The following is a 19,505-nucleotide window of genomic DNA, read 5'->3' on the forward strand; positions in this document are numbered from 1 at the left end:
TATAAAATAAAAAACAAATCTGGATATACGTAAGGAGAGAGTTCAGTGGAAGATATCCAAGAAAAGGGAAAGAAACTATTGCAACTGAGAGTGGGGGTTGTGGGAGGCTACCGCAACCGGGAGAACTTTCCAACCATGAGATCTGCAGCGATCTCCTGGGTCAGGCAGAAAAGGGCTTTCCTTTTACAGAGATGAGTGAACAGGGCTAGAAAGACCCGGGTGTGGGGAAGTGGGGAGAAGAATGGAGGTGGCAGCGATGAGACTACACACATAATGTTTTCCCTGGGGTCCGTACATTTTCGGATGAGGAGGGCTGCGCGCTGGCTGCAGCTGAGGCTCGGTCACCGTGTAGAGAGGCCGGGGGGAGAGCTGCTTCACTCAAGTCCTGTCAAGTCAAGGCAGCCGGGATTTGTCCACATTGTGAGTACAGACAGGTCAGCTAACCATTTGTGAGGCGAAGAACTGGAATTTAGAGGGTCTGGGCCTGACCTTGTCACAGCTAACCACGGGGGCATCCTTGAGTCGTGACTAAGTCACATGCGGAAGGGCGTTTGCGTGTGGTAAGTCCTTTTAGGAACACAAAGCGGCCGGGTGCGGTGGCTCACGCCTGTAATTCCAGCACTTTGGGAGGCCGAGGTGTGCGGATCACCTGAGGTCAGGAGTTCGAGACCAGCCTGGACAACATGGTGAAACACCATCTCTACCAAAAACACAAAAATTAGCCAGGCATGGTGGCGGGCGCCTGTAATCCCAGCTACTCAGGAGGCTGAGGCACGACAATCGCTTGAACCCGGGAGGCGGAGGTTGCGGTGAGCCAAGATCGCGCCGTTGCACTCCAGCCTGGGGGACAAGAGCGAGACTTCGTCTCAAAAAAAAAAAAGAAAGAAAGAAAGAAAAGAACACAAAGGTGGGTGAGGGTTTCTTCAACGTCGCTGTTAAGGGCCACAGGGCTCAGGTCAAGTTCAACTTTGTCAGAATGCAGGGACGTCTCTCCACGGCTTCAGAGTCTGAGGAGGTACCTGGGTAAGCACACGCTGGGTTCTCTGGTGAGCACACACCGAGCTGCCTGCTTCTCACCAGTCCAGGGGGGCAGCCAGCCGCCGGGCCCGTGGCGGGAAGCGGAGGCCGCCATTACCGCAGTTCCCGCCGGGACCTGAAGCGCCCGGCCGCGACAAGCCCCGCCCCTCGGCGCGCCCCCGCGCCCGCGCGCGCTCCTCGGGTCTGCGCGGAGTCGGCGTCGGCGCGCGCTTGGGAGCCTGGAGAAGACCGAGAGAGGCTGGCGGGATCTCAGCGGCGCGGCCGCGGAACCTGAGACGGTCTGGGGCGGCGGCGGTCCGGATCTGAAGGGCTCCAGCCAAACGGAGCCCGCGGCCAAACGGTGCCCGCGGTGCCTAAGCTGAGTGAGGCCGAGGCCGGGAGGCCGTCCCCGGAGGTGAGCGTCCCGGGGCCGCACCGCGTCCAGCGGGGTGAGGGCGGGGCGGGGCGGCCGCCTGCCGAGTGGGGCCGAGGGGTCGCGGCCTGTGGCCGGGTCGCCGCGGATCGTCGGTGTCGGGGGAGTCTCGCACCGGAGGGCCGCGCGTTTGCGATTCGGGAAGTGGCATGGGCGGCGGAGCCCGGGCCAGGCTCCTGCCCAGTCCAGGTGAGCAGCGACCCCGAGCCCCTGCGGCTTGACTCGCCAGCTAGCTGAAGGCACAGCTCCCGGTTCTCTCGCAGGGCGTTCCGAAACTTGGAGTTATGCGCTACACAATGTTTCTATTTTCAAAGGCGAACGCTGCACGATTGCGGTCCAGTGATACAAAGTATGCCTATTAGTGACTTCACCCGTCTCCCACAACTCACTTTCTCTGATGTTTTGAAGGCCTGGTGTTCGCTGATTTCATATTTCCTTATTTTCTTCTTTGTGCCTTTTTTTTCCCTTTTCGCTGCCTGTAATAAAAAAGTTTATTACTTGTCAGCAATGATGAATGTTCGTGTGGAGTCCAGCGTTGGTTCCTGTGTACGTAATTTGAGATAAGTAAAGATAGGAAACTGCGGATTTGTTTTGATGCGAATGCAGAAAAGAATGTGGTAGTATGAAGTCTGCCCGGTTGTAGTTTGTTTTTAGGGGGGAAACTCTTTAAAAATTCATGTTGTATCTTCTGTCTAAATATGCTGAAAGTCGGATTTATTTAAAAGGCAGTTAAATTCAGTGAATTAAGAGTATCTTTGTATAATACTAACGTTAGTGCTAGGCACTGGCGGAGTCCAAAAATGTGTAAAAAATGTGTGTGGGAAGAGGGAGTGGTTAAGCACACTAACGATATGAGGCTGACTGCAGCGCGGTATTAAAGGAAGCTCACACACACTGAGCAGTTGTTTTCAGCTGGGCACTGTGGAGGGTGCTTTACTTGCATTTTAATTTAATAATGTATCATAATAATTAGCATAGACTTGATTTAATATTTTTTCATTCAAAAAAAATTTAGTACCTACTGTGTACTGAGTGCTAAGGATTTGATAGTGACAATTACAGACCCTGCCTTTAGACTATACAGTGTCGTTGGGCAAAACAAATATTAAGAAAATAATCAGGGCCCTGAGCGATGGCTCACGCCTGTAATCCCAGCACTTTGAAAGGCTGAGGTGGGCGGATCACCTGAGGTCAGGAGTTATAGAGCAGCCTGGCCAACATGGTAAAACCCCATCTCTCTCTACTAAAAATACAAAAATTAGCTGGGCGTAGTGGGGGGCACCTATAATCCCAGCTACTCAGAAAAAACTAAGGCGGGAGAATCGCTTGAACCCGAGAGGCGGAGGTTGCAGTGAGCCGAGATGGTGCCACTGCACTCCAGCCTGGGTGACAGAGCGGGACTCCATCTCAAAAAATAAAATAAAATAAATAGTCACGCAAATAAATGCCAATAAGCCAAGACAGAGGCTAAAACAAAGAATGTAAGTTGTTTGTGAGAGAAGGTAACAGGGGGACTTATCCCAGCTGGGAAGGTTTTCCTAGGAAAGTAATCTTTGAGCTCAAATATTAGGGATAAATAGGAATTAGGGGAAGATGATTCCCAAAGGAGAGAAGAAAGGCTCAGGCAAAGGAAATAGATGGCATGGAGGCTAGGGAAGGTGGTCATTTCAGGAACTTCAGCAGCTGGTGTGTGGGAAGCAAAAGAGTGTTGTGATAAAGTAGGTTAGGGCCAGAGAGATGATGCAGGGTTTTTTTTTTTTTTTTTTTTGATACATAGTCTCACTCTGTCGCCCAGGCTAGAGTGGAGTGCAGTGGCACGATCTCTGCTCACTGCAACCTCTCCCGGGTTCAAGCGATTCTCCTGCCTCAGCCTCCTGAGTAGCTGGAACTATAGCACGCCACCATGCCCGGCTAATTTTTGTATTTTTAGTAGAGACGGGGTTTCACCATGTTTGCGAGACTGGTCTCGAAATCCTGACCTCTGGTGATCCACCCTCCTTGGCCTCCCGGAGTGCTGGGATTACAGACGTGAGCCACCACGTCCAGCTGATACAGGGCCTTTTAAGCAATGTTAAGGATTTGGGACCAGCTTTTTCTGTTTCTTTTTCTTTTTTTTTTTTTTTTTTAGCTTTTATAGAAAAATTTTCAAACCACTCAAATGTAGGGAGAAAACAGTACAATGAACTCTCCTGTAATATTACCCAAATGACTTGGATGTTATTCTAACTAATAGGAAGTCATTTAAAGGTTTAACTCAGAAAAAAAAAAAATTACAGCAGGATAAGTCCTACAAACAACTTTTTCTTTTCTTTTTTTTTTTGAGACGGAGTCTCGCACTGTCACTCAGGCACGAGTGCAATGGTGCAATCTCTGCTCACTGCAACCCTGCCTCCCGGGTTCAAGCAATTCTCCTGCTTCAGCCTCCTGAGTAGCTGGATTACAGGCATGCACCACCATGCCTGGCTAATTTTTTGTATTTTTGGTAGAGACGGGGTTTCACTATGTTGGTCAGGCTGGTCTCGAACTCCTGACCTCAAGTGATCCGCCCACCTCGGCCTCCCAAAGTGCTGGGATTACAGGCATGAGCCACCCTACCTCGCCAACTTTTTATTTCAAAAAGTCGTCCTGACTACTGTGTAGAAACTGGATTAGATGGGGACAAGAATGGAAATGAGGAGACCACCTAGAGTTGATGGTGGTTGGGACTAGAGTTGTGGCAATGAAGGCATTGCAAATTTAAGAGTACCTAACTGATCTCTTCTCATGTTAATAATTTTATATTCACACTTATTGGAGAAATCATGGAAGGTTTTCAAAAGGAGTCGTATTTATTTATTTATTTGAGATGGAGTTTTGTTCTTGCCACCCAGATTGGAGTGCAATGACTCAATATTGGCTCATGGCAACTTCTGCCTCCCGGGTTCAAGCAATTCTCCTGCTTCAGCCTCGCAAGTATTTGGGATTACAGGTATGCACCACCACGCCCATCTAATTTTGTATTTTTAGTAGAGAGAGACAGGGTTTCACCATGTTGGTCAGGCTGGTCTCAAACTCCCGACCTCAGGTGACTGCCTGCCTTGGCCTCCCAAAGTGCTGGGATTACAGGTGTAAACCACCATGCCCAGCTAAGGGAGATTGTATTTAAAATGGGCTTTGCACTTCCATCCAGACCGAAACCCAAGATGGCTGCACTCTTGCTGAGACATGTTGGGGTCATCATTGCCTCTGAGCCTGCTTTAGCCCTCAGCTCTGTATCAGAAATGCTGTTCCTTTGGAAACCACGGCCAAAGAAGAGATGGAGTGGTTCTGGAATAAGAACACAGGTTCAAACCATCCCGTATCTCCCCACGTCACTATCTACAGTTGGTCTCTTCCCACAGCAATGTCCATCTGCCACCATGGCACTGGTATTGCTTTGAGTGCAGGCGTCTCTTTTTTTGGCATGTCGACCTTGTTACTCCCTGGGAACTTTGAGTCTTATTTGGAATTCATTGGTCCCTGTGTCTGGGGCCAGTACTGATCGACACAACTAAGTTTGCACTCGTCTTCCCTCTCGTATCATACCTGGAATGGGATCCAACACTTGATGTGGGACCTAGGAAAAGGCCTGAAGATTCCCCAGCTATACCAGTCTGGAGTGGTTGTCCTGGTTCTTACTATGTTATTTGTAGGGCTGGCAGCTGTGTGAAGAGCTGAGGTTTCCAGCATCATCTTCCTACACATTATTATATTCACCCGTCTTTCTGTTTGTCACTCTTGTCTCCAGCCTGGGAAGAGTTCTCCTTATTTGTTTAGATCCTTTTGTGCTTTCAGATCCCCTTGGAACAGTAGAGTACCTTCTATACCATAATAGTGGAAAAGGGTCTAGTTTTCCCCTTGTTTCTAAAGATGGAGTGGCTGCAAAAACTCCCCTTTTCTTGCCCACAGCTTGCCTAATCTGGGCCTAGAAGCAGTTATTCTCTCTCCATATTGGGCTTTGATTTGTGCTGAAGGTCAGCTTTTGGCTCCTTCCTGGGATGTTGGAAACAATGCCAGCTCTGTGGCTTCTGCCCTGGGGACTGGGGGTGAGGCTTTGGGTGGCACTGCCTGTGAGTTGCTGGCTTAAAGGACAATTCTGTTCATTGGTGAGAGCCAGGCCATTTAACACCTACACAGTGTTACTGAAAGAAGAGAGGTGGGAGTGGAGCGGAATTAGTCTATCCCAGCTAGAGAGAGATAAAGAGGGCTAGTTAGTTCTTGGAGCAGCTGCTTTGCGGGGAAAATATGTAGCTTTTGACACAAGAGGAAGATCCAGAAAATTATTGAATATAGTAAAAGTTGTTTCTTTTTCTTGCGTTTCCAGAAAAGCCTCTTAATTTTATGCTTTCTCATCCAAGTCATGTACCATTTTTTTCTGAAATTGAATTAAAATACTTATTTAAAAAAACAGGGTGGGGGGGGCCTTTGTGACATAACATAACATTTCCTGGAATGAGAATGTCCTGGAATGAGAATGTCTTGGTCAGCCCTGGAATGACTCAGTAAGTAACCTTGCCAGTCTCTGCCTAAGTGTCACCTTTCCCATAGGATTTTCTCATTTAAATTACTGTTGTCACTACGACTTTGGTCCTTGGAGTATATAACTATCCCATTAAAAATTTCTAGGAAAGGACAAAAATATATTTGTTTCATTACTATGATTACAGCTAAAATAAGCTGAAACTTTCCAAAAGATTTCATTTTCTATCACTTAGTATGTTGTAAACCAGAATTCACAAAATATACAAATGAACTGTGTTTTAAGTATTTGGTTCTGATGCTATCATAGTTAGTTGCTCTTGGAGGCTTGGGGGTCTAATCACATTCCATAGAAGATCTAAGTAAAAGGACCCCAACATGGAAATGTGATCCATTGGTTTCTTTTCCCTCATATTTAATAGCTGGAATGGCCTTATCCTTAAAAAGAAACTTAAGCTTCTGTATAAAGATAGCATGTCTGGTTGTATAATACCTTGATACAAATCCATAATCTAAAAAAAAGTGGCCAGTTTTTTGTTTTTACATTTTTTCCTCCTCAGATTCCTTTTGACCATTAAATATATATTTAAAAAAATAAAATTGTAATATGCAATTTTTAATTTTTAATTATCCATTTAATTTTTTTTTTTTTTTTTTTTTTTTTTTTTTTTTTTTTTTTTTGAGACAGAGTCTCACTCGGTCACCCAGGCTGGGCTGGAGTGCAGTGACATGATCTCAGCTCACTGCAACCTCTGCCTCCCAGGTTCAAGCAATTTTCGTGCCTCAGCCTCCCGAGTAGCTGGGGATTACAGGTGTGTGTTCCCACGCCCAGCTAGTTTTTGTATTTTTAGTAGACACAGGGTTTTGCCAGGTTGGCCAGCCTGGTCTCAAACTCCTGACCTCAAGTGATTCGCTCCCTGGGCCTCCCAAAGTGCCAGGATTACAAGCATGAGCCACTGTGTCCAGCCACATTTAATTCTTTTTTTTTTTTTTTTTTTTAAGACAGAGTTTCACTTTGACACTCAGGCTGGAGTGCAGTGGTGCAATCTCAGCTCACTGCAACCTTCGCTTCTGGGTTCAAGCAATTCTCCTGCCTCAGCCTCCTGAGTAGCTGGGACTACAGGCGTGCGCCATCATGCCTGGCTAATGTTTTTATTTATTTTTTATTTATTTTTTTTAGACATAGTCTCACTCTGTCGCCAGGCTGGAGTGTAGTGGCGCGATCTCGGCTTACTGCAACATCCGTCTCCCGGGTTCGAGTGATTCCCCTGCCTCAGCCTCCTGAGTAGCTGGGACTACAGGCACGTGCCGCCACACCTGGCTAATTTTTTTTGTATTTTAGTAGAAACGGGGTTTCACCATGTTGGCCAGGATGGTCTCCATCTCCTGACCTTGTGATCCACCTGCCTTAACCTCCCAAAGAGCTGGGATTACAGGCATGAGCCACCGCGCCTGGCCAATTTTTGTATTTTTAGTAGAGATGGAGTTTCTCCGTATTGGCCAGGCTGGTCTTGAACTCCTGACCTCAAGTGATCCACCTGCCTCAGCCTCCCCAAGTGCTGGGATTCCACCGCACCCAGCCCTATTTAGTTCTTAATATGCAGTTTTTGTATTTAGATTCTTATATACTTACTTAAAATTTTTATTTATTGATTTTAAAAAGAAATCAGTCTCCCGAGCCAGAATAGTCTCAAACTCCCAATTTATTGAATTTTTTTTTTTTTTTTTTTTTTTTTTTTTGAGACAGGATCTCACTCTTACCCAGCCTGAAATTCAGTGGCACAGGTATAGTTCACTGCAGCCTTAAACTCCTGGACTCAGGCAACTCTCCTGCCTCAGCATCCTGAGTAGCCAGGACTACAGCCATGTGCCATGATGCCCGGCTAATGTTTTTATTGGTAGTAGAGACAGGGTCTCGCTGTGTTGTAGGCTGATCTTGAACTCCTAGCATCAAGTGATTCCCACCACCTGAACCTCCTCAAGTGCTGAGGTTACAGGCGTGCGCCACTGTGCCTGGCCTAATGTAAGCATTTTAAAATACCACATTCTTAGTAGTCCAAATCTATTTTGACTGGATTTTCCTATTAGTGGACATGTTCCATAAAACTCAGTTTTCTCTGTCTCCTGACTGATTTCATCACTGTACTTTTTGGAATAATATTTGAGAAGATGTTTGGTAAACTGTGATATACTATATCAATGTAAGATGATGGTGATAGTTGGAAGTAGACTGAAGAAAAACGAAGGCAGTTCTTTTCATCTGTTCATTCTTGTGCCAACTTTATGCTGATAACTTGGGTATTTGTCAGATGGCTCTTTTTATTCTCTGCAGTATAGTAGGTGACTTAGGTTCATTCATGTCATATGACTGTGATACATTTGTGGCAGCTCACTCAATTGATATAAATAAATTTTACCTGGTTCATTTGCATATTACTAAATTTATTGTAGAAAATGCCTGTGGTAATGGTGACTTTGGTGTCTCCATGTTAAAATTAATTTTTACTTCATAATTCTATGCCATGTTTACATTTAGTAATTCAGTATATTTTTTCCTTATAAGTCCATAAAATTGTGCTAATAGAAACTGTGTCTGTCATACTGATACTGACACTTTTATCATTAGTTTTAAATCAATGCCTTGCACACATTGATGAGTGGTTCAATAAGTATATAAAAAAAAAATTTTAAGGTTTTTTTTTTTTTGAGATGAAGTTTTGCTATTGTTGGCCAGGCTTGAGTGCAATGGCACAGGCTTAGCTCACTGCAACCTCCTCCTCCCAGGTTCAAGTGATTCTCCTGCCTCAGCCTCCCAAGTAGCCAAGATTACAGGCACCCACCACCATGCCCAGCTAATTTTTGTATTTTTAGTAGAGACCGGGTTTGACCATGTTGGCCAGGCTAGTGTAGAACTCCTGGCCTCCCTCAGGTGATCCGCCTGCCTCGGCCTCCCGAAGTGCTGGGATTACAGGCATGAGCCACTGTACCAGGCTTTTAAAAAGTTTAATTCGTGAAATCAGAAGTAAAATTTCACAATCATGTCAAAATCAGGACTTTTTAGATTAAGTCTGAAGATGTTTCTTTTTCTTTTTTTTTTTTTGAGGCAGTGTCTCACTCTTGTTGCCCAGGCTAGAGTGGTGCAGTGGCGTGATCTCGGCTCACTGCAACCTCCACCTCCCGGTTCAAGTGATTCTCCTGCCTCAGCCTCCCCAGTTGCTGGGATTACAGGCGCCTGCCACCATGCCTGGCTTATTTTTGTATTTTTAGTAGAGATGGGGTTTCACCATGTTGGCCAGGCTGGTCTTGAACTCCTGACCCCAGGCGATCCACCCACCTCGGCCTCCCAAAGTGCTGGAATTACAGGCGTGAGCTTGAAGATGTTTCTTACTAATCTTTATAACAAATTATGATGGGGGATGAGGAAAGAGAAAGGAGCATAACGCTATTGTATTCTTAGTATCTTCTTTAGTCCTCAGAACAACCTGAGGGGGATAATTATGTCCATGCTATAAGTTAGGCAGCTGGGACTCAGAGAAGCTAAATGACATATGTAAGGTTACCTAGCTCAAAAGTGATGTAGCCATTATTCCGGTAAAACTCAGTTTGAATTCAAGGTCTATTCTATCTTCATTCTCTTTTGCTGTCATAAAACAAGTAAAAGCAATTTGTCAGTAGCTTATAATTGTAAAATGATGAAAAAAAGTATTTGTAATTTCCTAGACAACAGTAACCTATTATTGGAAACTTCGTGAATCCTTTAAGGAAGACGACTCTTGTAGCTTTTTTTTTTTTTTTTTTTTTTTTTTCCAGACAGAATCTCTCTCTGTCACCCAGGCTAGAGCACATTGGTGCTATCTCCCCTCCTGCAACCTCTGCCTCCCAGGTTCAAGTGATTCTCCTGCCTCAGCCTCCTGAGTAGCTGGGACTACAGGCGTGCGCCACCACGCCTGGCTAATTTTTTTTGTAGAGACGGGGTTTCACCGTGTTGGCCAGGCTGGTCTCAAACTCCTGACCTCAGGTGATCCACCTGCCTCGGCCTCCCAAAGTGCTGGGATTACAGGCATGAGCCACCACGCCCAACCCTCTTGTAGCTTTTAAAAAAAAATTTATTTGCCAGGCGTGGTGGCTCATGCCTGTAATCCCAGCACTGTGGGAGGCCGAGGTGGGCAGATCATGAGGTCAGGAGATCGAGACCATCCTAGCTAACACAGTGAAACCCTGTCTCTACTAAAAATACAAAATATTAGCCGGGCATGGTGGTACGCACCTGTAGTCCCAGCTACTCGGGAGGCTGAGGCAGCAGAATCACTTGAACCCAGGAGGTAGAGGTTACACTCCAGCCTGGGCAACAGAGCAAGACTTTGTCTCAAAAATAAATAAATAAATAATAATAATAAAAATAAATGTATGTGTAGCTGGGTACGGTTACCCATGCCTATAATTCTAGCACTTTGGGAGGCCAAGGCAGGCGGATCACCTGAGGTCAGGAGTTCAAGACTAGCCCGGCCAACGTGGCGAAACCCCGTCTCTACTAAAAATACAAAAATTAGCCAGGTGTGGTGGCATATGCCAGTAATCCCAGCTACTCGAGAGGCTGAGGCAGAAGAATCGCTTGAACCTAGGAGGCGGAGGTTGCAGTGAGCCGAGATCTCGCCACTGCACTCTAGCCTGGGCGACAGAGCAAGACTCTATCTCAAAAAAAAAAAAAAAAAAAATATATATATATATATATGTATAAATTTGTAGGGTACAAGTATAATTTTGTTACATAGATATATTGTATAGTAGTAAAGTCAGGGCTTTTTAATGTATCCATCACTGGAATAATTTCTCATCATCCCCCCACCCCCACCCCAAGGATGGCTACTCTTTGCTTTGCACTTGCTGCACACTGTGAGGGATACAGGAAATGTGTAAGTCATGGTACTTATCCTCAGCGATGTTAGATCTGGTAAAGAGAGTGAAAAGAAACAATAATAAGCAATATCAGACAATATGATTTAAATGCCAAAAATCTAAATGCTTAGGAGAAGACTATTACTAAGGGTCTAATATTTCATCTTTATGGTGGAAATGGATCTTGAGCCAGGACTTAAAGGATAGTTAGGATTTGAATGCCTAGAAGGATGATTACAATGTGAACAAAGTAGTAGAATGAACATGTTATACTTTTGAGATAATAAAGACCAGATTAAATTATGGAATTATTTTATTTTATTTTATTTTATTTTTTGAGACAGAATCTCGCTCTGTCACCCAGGCTGGAGTGCAGTGGCATGATCTTGGCTCACTGCAACCTCCGACTCCTAGGTTCCAGTGATTCTCCCACCTCAGCCTCCTGGTAGCTGGGATGACAGGCACCTGCCACCGTGCCCGGCTAATTTTTTATATTTTTAGTAGAGACGGGGTTTCATCATGTTGGCCGGGCTGGTCTCGAACTCCTGACCTCAAGTGATCCACCCACCTCAGTCTTCCGGTGTGCTGGCATTACAGGCATGAGCCACTGCACCTGGCCTATTTTGTTTTATTTTTTATTATTTTTTGAGACGAAGTTTTGCTCTTACGCCCAGGCTGGAGTGAAGTGGCACGATCTTGGCTCACTGCAATCTCTGCCTCCCGGGTTCAAGCGATTCTCTTGCCTCAGACTCCCAAGTAGTTGGGATTACAGGCATGCACCACCATGCCTGGCTAATTTTTGTATTTTTAGTAGAGACAGGTTTCACCATGTTGGCCAGGCTGGTTTCGAACTCCTGACCTGAGGTGATCCACCCACTGCGGCCTCCCAAAGTGCTAGGATTACAGGCATGAGCCACCACGCCCAGCCTATTCATTATTTTTTAATTGACAATAATTTTATATATTTATGGGATACATTGTGATGTTTCAGTACATATGTACATTATGTAATGGTCAAATCAGGCTAATTACCATGTCCCTCAGCTCAAATACGTACCATTTCTTTGTTGTGAGAACATTTAAAACCCATTCCTTTTGCCATTTTGAAGTATACATTACTATTAACTGTAGGAGATTATTTTGAATTAGTTGAAAATGTTGGAGAACTGCCAGGTCAAAAACAAACAGCCCCACCAGATTGTAATGTCCAAAAGAGCTGGAATCTTTATCTATTTTGTTCAATATGTATCCCAAGCACCTACAATCATTCATGCCTGATATGTAGTAGGTGCTGAATAAGTACACACTTCAGTTATTTTTAACAACTTTACATAGTTATAATTGATATACAGTAAGATGCATATACATGTATATTGTTTTCTTTTGTTTTGTTTTGAAACAGAGTTTTGCTCTTGTCACCCAGGCTGAAGTGCAGTGGTGTGAACTTGGCTCACCGGAACCTCTGCCTCCCAGGTTCAAGTGATTCTCCTGCCTCAGCCTCTGGAGTACCTAGGATTACAGGTACCCGCCACCACGCTCAGCTAATTTTTGTGTTTTTAGTAGAGACGGGGTTTCACCATGTTGGCCAGGCTGGTCTCAAACTCCTGACCTCAGGTGATCTGTGAGCCTCAACCTCCCAAAGTGTTATGATTAGAGGTGTAAGCCACCATGCCCAGCCTAAGATGCACATATTTAAAGCATGCCATTTAATTTTTTGTGTGTATGATGGGCTCAGTTTATCACCCAGGCTGGAGTACAGTGGCACAATCTTGGCTCACTGTAGCCTCAACCTCCCAGGTTAAAGCAGTTCTCCTACCTCAACCCCCAAGTAGCTGGGACTACAGGCATGTGCCACCAGCTAATTTTGTATTTTTTTGTAGAGACAGGGTTTCTCCATGTTGCCCAGGCTGGTCTCCAACTCCTGAGGTCAAGGGATCCACCTGCCTCCCAAAGTGCTGGCATTATAAGCGTGAGCTGCTACCACTACACCCAGCCCATTTAATATTTTTAAATGAAATAATATTCAACTATGGGTTTTTTTTTGTTTTTTGTTTTTTTTTTTTTTGAGACAGGGTTTCACTCTTGTTGCCCAGGCTGGAGTGCAATGGTGCAATCTTGGCTTACCGCAACCTATGCCTCCCGGGTTCAAGCGATTCTTCTGCCTCAGCCTCCTGAGTAGCTGAGATTACAGGCATGTGCCACCACGCCTGGCTAATTTTGTATTTTTAGTAGAGATGGGGTTTCTTCATGTTGGTCAGGCTGGTCTTGAACTCCTGACCTAAGGTGGTCTGTCCACCTCAGCCTCCCAAAGTGCTGGTATTACAGGTGTGAGCTACTGTGCCTGGCCATATTCAACTATCTTAATAATGCTTGCTTTTTTGTTGTTGTTGTTCTGAGACAGGATCTCACCCAGGCTGGAGCACAGTGGCGTGATCGTGGCTTACTATAGCCTCGACCTCCTGGGCTCAAGCAGTCCTCCTGCCTCAGCCTCCCAAGTAGCTGGGACTACAGTTACATGCCATCACACCTGGCTAATTTTTCAATTTTTTTTTTTTTTTTTTTTTTTTTTTTTTTTGAGATGGAGTCTCGCTCTGTCGCCCAGGCTGGAGTGCAGTGGCCGGATCTCAGCTCACTGCAAGCTCCGCCTCCCGGGTTCACGCCATTCTCCTGCCTCAGCCTCCCGAGTAGCTGGGACTACAGGCGTCCGCCACATCGCCCGGCTAGTTTTTCGTATTTTTTAGTAGAGACGGGATTTCACCGTGTTAGCCAGGATGGTCTCGATCTCCTGACCTCATGATCCACCCGTCTCGGCCTCCCAAAGTGCTGGGATTACAGGCTTGAGCCACCGCGCCCGGCCAATTTTTCAATTTTTTTGTTGACACAAGATCTCACTATGTTGACCAAGCTGGTCTGGAACTCCTGGCCTGAAGTAATCCTCCTGCCTGGGCCTCCCAGAGAGCTGGGATTACAGGCATGAGCCACTGTACCACTTTATTTCCTTTTTTTTTTTTTTTTTTTTTTTTTTTGAGACGGAGTCTTTGCTCTGTCGCCCAGGCTGGAGTGCAGTGGCACGAACTCGGCTCACTACAAGCTCCGCCTCCCGGGTTTACGCCATTCTCCTGCCTCAGCCTCCCGAGTAGCTGGGACTACAGGCGCCCGCCACCTCGCCTGGCTAGTTTTTTGTATTTTTTAGTAGAGACGGGGTTTCACTGTGTTCGCCAGGATGGTCTCGATCTCCTGACCTTGTGATCCGCCCGTCTCGGCCTCCCAAAGTGCTGGGATTACAGGCGTGAGCCACCGCGCCCGGCCTGTACCTTTCATTTGTTTCTTTTTTAAGAAATAAAGTGGTACACTTTATTTCTTAAAAAAGAAACAAATGAATCAAAATGTAAACATTTCTTAAATCTGAATGGTCAGGGTGGGTGTTTATATTTTTCTCTTTTCCTTTGTGTATGTTTGAAATATGTAGACATTTTTAAAGTGAAACAATTAATATTAGGAATACTAGGTTTGAAGGAAGAAATCTTATGAGAAAATGTTAGTGGGCATAGAGTTATGATTTCCTGGATTTTTTTGTTTTTTTTTTTTTTTGAGACAGAGTCTCACTGTGTCACCCAGGCTGGAGTGCAGTGGTACGATCTCGGCTTACTGCAACCTCCGCCTCCCGTGTTCAAGCAATTCTCCTGCCTCAGCCTCTCAAGTAGCTGAGACTACAGGCACTCGCCATCACACCGCCTAATTTTTGTATTTTTAGTAGAGATGGGGTTTGACTATATTGTCCAGGCTGGTCTCAAACTCCTGACCTCAGGTGATGCACCTGCCTTGGCCTCCCAAAGTGGTGGGATTACAGGAGTGAGCCATCATACCGGGCTGCTGGGTTTTTTAAGACAGGGTTTCCCTCTGTTGCCCAAGCTGGAATGTAGTGGAATGATCACAGGTCGCTGCAGCCTCAACTTCCTGGGCTCAAGCGATCATCCCATCTCAGCCTCTGGAGTAGCTGGGACTACAGCATATGCCACCGTGCCTGGCTAAGTTGTCTTTGTTTTGTTTTGTTTTGTTTTGTTTGAGACAGAGTCTTGCCCTGTCACCCAGGCTGGAGATGGCGCAATGTCAGCTGCTCATCGCAACCTCTGCCTCCCGGGTTAAAGCAATTCTCCTGCCTCAGCCTCCTGAGTAGCTGGGATTACAGGCGCATGCTACCATGCGTAGCTAATATTTTGTGTCTTTAGTAGAGACGGGTTTTACCATGTTGGCCAAGCTAGTCTCGAATTCCTGACCTCGTGATCTACCTGCCTCCGCCTCCCAAAGTGTTGGAATTACAGGCGTGAGCTACCACACCCAGCCAAATTTTTGTATTTTTTATAGAGATGAGGTCTGCCTGTGTTGCCAAGGCTGGTTTGGCACTCCTGGCCTCAAGCAATCCTCCCACTTTGACATCTCAAAATGCTGAGATTACAGGTGTGAGCCACCATGCCTAGCCTGTTTATTTCATTTTAAAATTGTGAAAAAGTCATTGATTTTTTTTTCAAGCCATAAATCAACCAAATGTCATATGAAGCTCTTTTGTTTTGTTTTTTTTTTAACAAAGTAATCTTTATTGTGGTCATAATACATCTTTTCATAGTCATTAGTTTAAATGTGGATTCGCATTACTTTTCACAGCTTCAAATTTTTGGTTTGGAGAGTAAGAGGCAAGTTATATTTCATAAGGATTCAAATCTTTGAAATTACTGCTACTCTTAGGTTATTAAGAGTAATTTTATGATAGAGCAAAAGTACTGCCTTTTAAAAAAATGAATGAAATGGCGGTATAGCACTCTAGGTGTATATATTTTTAGGGTAGAGTTTTTCATTCCAATTTTTATTATGAAAATTTTCAAGTGTGTATAAAAATGGAGAGAACAGTAAACTCTCATGTCTACTCATTACCCAGCTTGATGATTATCAAGTCGTGGCCATTTTGATTTTAATTATGTTCCATCCACTCCTCAGTCCACTTGATTGTTTGAAGCAAGTTCCAGTTATAGTATTCATCAGTCAGTATTTCAGTATGTATCTAAAGCAGTGACTTAAAAAAACTTACAGCTACAGTCCCATCGTCACACCCTAAAAATTAATCATCACTCCAAAATAACATCAGATATCCCATCACTATTCAGATGTTACTGATTCTTTTATAAGTTTTTTTACAGTTGATTTGTTTAAATCAAAATCTAAATATGGTCCATACATTGTAATACATTGATATGTTTCTGAAATATTTAAGGAATCTACTGTCATCTCTTTTTTCTCCCTAGTAATACCTGTATTGAAGAAAATGGATCATTTTTCCTAAAGAATTTCCCACATTCTGGACTTTGTTGATTGCATTCTTGTGATATCATCTGATTATGCTCCTTTGTGCCCTATATTTCCTGTAATCTGGTAGTTAGATCTAGGGACTTGAATGGATTCAGATTCACATTTTTGGCAAGAATAGATGGTGGTACCAGCTTTTACACTGAGGCATGTTTTTTTGTCTGGTTAGCTCTGTGATTTTAGCAGCCATTGATATCATTGTCTAGATTCATTATTGCATTAGAAGTTGCAAATTGGAGACATTCTCATTTTTTTTTTCTTTTTGTTTTGAGACTGAGTTTCACTCTTGTTGCCCAGGCTGGAGTGCAATGGCATGGTCTCAGCCCACTGCAACCTCCGCCTCCTGGGTACAAGTGATTCTCCTGCCTCAGCCTCCCGAGTAGCTGGGACTACCCATTAAATAACTGGTCCTTCCCCGTTCATCTCAATCCCTAGTAACCTCTGTCCTACTTTCTGTCTTTATCAATCATCTATTCTAGATATTTTATATGTTTGGAATCATAAAGTATTTGTCCTTTTGTATCTGAGTTTTTTATTCATGTAGCATCATGTTTTCAGCATTCATCCATGTTATAGTATGTATCAGAATTTCACTCCTTCTGTGACTGAATAATATTCCATTGCTTATGTACACCTCATTTTGTTTATCCGTTCATCTGTTGATGGATACTTGGGTTGTTTCCACCTTTTAGCTCTCATGAATATTGCTGTAGCCACCAAACTGTTTTCCTCAGAACTGTGGTATTTCACATTCCCACCAGCAGTGTACCAGGGTTTCAATTTCTTTACAACCTTGCCAACACTTGTTTTCTGCTTTTTGTTTTCTTTTTAATAGCCGTCCTAATGGGTGTGAAGTAGTATCTCATTATGGTTTTGATTTGTGTTTTCTAGGAACTATTGATTTTGAGCATCTTTTCATGTGCTTATTGGCCATTTTTATTTCTTCTTTGGAAAAATGTCTATTCACACAAGTCCTTTGCCCATTTTTGCATATCCTTTTTTTTTTTTTTAAGAGACAGATTCTTGCTCTGTTTGCTCAGGCTGGAGCATGCTGACATGATCATGGCTCACTGCAGCCTCAAATTCCCTGGCTCAAATGATCTCCTGCCTCTCAGCCTCCCAAGTAGCTGGGGATACAGGGGTGTGCCACTGTGCCCAGCTTGCCTACCTTTTTTTTGAGATGGAGTCTAGCTTTGTCGCCAGACTAGAGTACAGTGGCTCAGTTTCGGCTCACTGCAACCTCCATCTCCCGGGTTCAAGCAATTCTCCTGCCTCAGCCTCCCGAGTAGCTGGGACTACAGGCACGCACCGCCACACCCAGCTAATTTTTGTATTTTTAGTAGAGACAGGGTTTCACCATGTTGTCCAGGATGGTCTTGATCTCCTGACCTCGTGATTCACCCACCTCTGCCTCCCAAAGTGCTGGGATTACAGGCGTGAGCCATCGCGCCTGGCCACTTGCCTACCATTTTTAAGTTGCCATTTTCTTGATTCAGCATTCCCTTGGTTGCTATAACCCTTCTTTGACTATTTTCTAGAGTTTTGACAAAGTTGGTTCTAAGAGTTTCTACTTGTCTTTCGATATTTCTGTAGAGGGGACAGGTGCCTGGACCTACCTATTCTTCCGTTTTGCTGATGTCACCCTCAAGAGTTTAATTTTCCTTTTTCTTTTTCTCTCACTTTCTTTCAATAAGGAGTTTAAACATTTTAAGTCTGTGTATATAATCATGTGTCACTTAATGGAGGGGGTACATACTGAAAAGTGTGTCATTAGGCAGTTTTGTCGTTGTGTGAATGTCATACAACGTATTTTCACAAACCTGATGGTACAGCCAACTGTACACATAGGCTGTATGGTGTAATATTGCTCCTAGGCTACAAACCTGTACAGCATGTTACTGTACCAAATACTATAGGCAGTTATGATATAATGGTAAAGTATCATAACATATGGTATGTATTATATAATATTTGCATATCTAAACGTATCTCAACATAGAAAAGGCACAGTAGAAGTATACTATTATAATCTTATGGGACCACCATTGTATATGCAGTCCGTCATTAACCAAAATGTTGTTACACAGTGTATTACTGTATTTGGAATGTATTTTGGTTATGGTAATGTCACATTACTGTTGAGTTTATTAAAGAGTTCATCTCAGGCTGGAGTGCTGTGGTGCAGTCTCGGCTTACTTCAACCTCTGCCTCCTGGGTTCAAGTAATTCTCGTGCCTCAGCCTCCCGAGTAGCAGGGATTACAGATATGTGTCATCATGCCAAGCTGATGTTTTTTTTTTTTTTTTTGGAGATGGAGTCTCACTCTGTCACCCAGGCTGGAGTGCAGTGGCATGATCTCCGCTCACTGCAAGCTCCGCCTCCCAGGTTCACACCATTCTCCTGTCTCAGCCTCCCGAGTAGCTACGGGCACCCACCACCACGCCCGGCTAATTTTTTATATTTTCTAGTAGAGACAGGGTTTCACTGTGTTAGCCAGGATGGTCTCTGTCTCTTGACCTCGTGATCTGCCTGCCTCGGCCTCCCAAAGTGCTGGGATTACAGGCGCGAGCCACTGCGCCTGGCCGCCAAGCTGATTTTTGTATTTTTAGTAGAGATGGGGTTTTCCCATGTTGGACAGGCTGGTCTCGAACTCCTGGCCTGAAGTAATCCAACTGCCTCGGCTTCCCAAAGTACTGGGAGTACAGGCATGAGCCACCATACCTGGCCTCATCTTTTTTATTTAAAAAAAAAAAAAAATCTAGTAGTATAGACTCACATATTTTTGTTTTATTCAATGGAGCATAATCCACTAGTATTGTTATTTTTTTAGATGTTCAATTTACCAGTTTTACCCAATGGGAGCCCCTTCAGAGTGGCTTTGGAGTCACTTTTTCTTTTCATTTTTTCTTTTTAATTTATTATTTGTTTATTTTTTGAGACAGAGTCTCACTCACTCTGTTACAAGAGCTGGAGTGCAGTGGCGCAGTCTCGGCTCACTGCAAGCTCCGCCTCCAGGGTTGAAGTGATTCTCCTGCCTCAGCCTCCCAAGTAGCTGGGATTACTTGCGCCTGCCACCATGCCCAGCTAATTTTTATATTTTTAGTGGAGATGGGTTTTCACCGTGTTGGCCAGACTGGTCTCAAACTCCTGACCTCAGGTGATCCACCCGCCTTGGCCTCCCAAATTTCTGGGATTACAGACGTGAGCTACCACGCCTGGCCCTGTCCTTATCATTCTTTGGGTACCTTTACTGGGGCAAAAGTGTTCCATGTTCGTGTTTCTCTGCCCCCCCCCCTGAAGTTATC

The 19,505-nt window shown here is 44.5% G+C and overlaps 1 protein-coding gene and 1 pseudogene across 4 annotated transcripts in view; both read left to right on the forward strand.

Annotated features, from left to right (window-relative positions):
• Window positions 1-1,190: 1,190 nt before the first annotated feature.
• Window positions 1,191-19,505, forward strand: part of UBXN2A (UBX domain protein 2A) — a 55,654-nt gene continuing 37,339 nt past the window's right edge. Inside the window, exons 1-2 of one of the 4 annotated variants that reach the window (XM_073022808.1) lie at window positions 1,191-1,432; window positions 12,246-12,364. The gene's annotated coding sequence lies outside the window, so the exon portion shown is untranslated. The remainder of the gene's footprint in view (window positions 1,433-12,245; window positions 12,365-19,505) is intronic. The other 3 variants (XM_073022807.1, XM_038006620.2, XM_007971328.3) reach the window with 3 other exon arrangements.
• Window positions 3,925-6,480, forward strand: LOC103220678 (succinate dehydrogenase cytochrome b560 subunit, mitochondrial pseudogene; annotated as a pseudogene).

The sequence above is a fragment of the Chlorocebus sabaeus genome, chromosome 14 (assembly GCF_047675955.1).
Source record: "Chlorocebus sabaeus isolate Y175 chromosome 14, mChlSab1.0.hap1, whole genome shotgun sequence".
In the NCBI taxonomy this organism is placed as follows: Eukaryota; Metazoa; Chordata; class Mammalia; order Primates; family Cercopithecidae; genus Chlorocebus; species Chlorocebus sabaeus.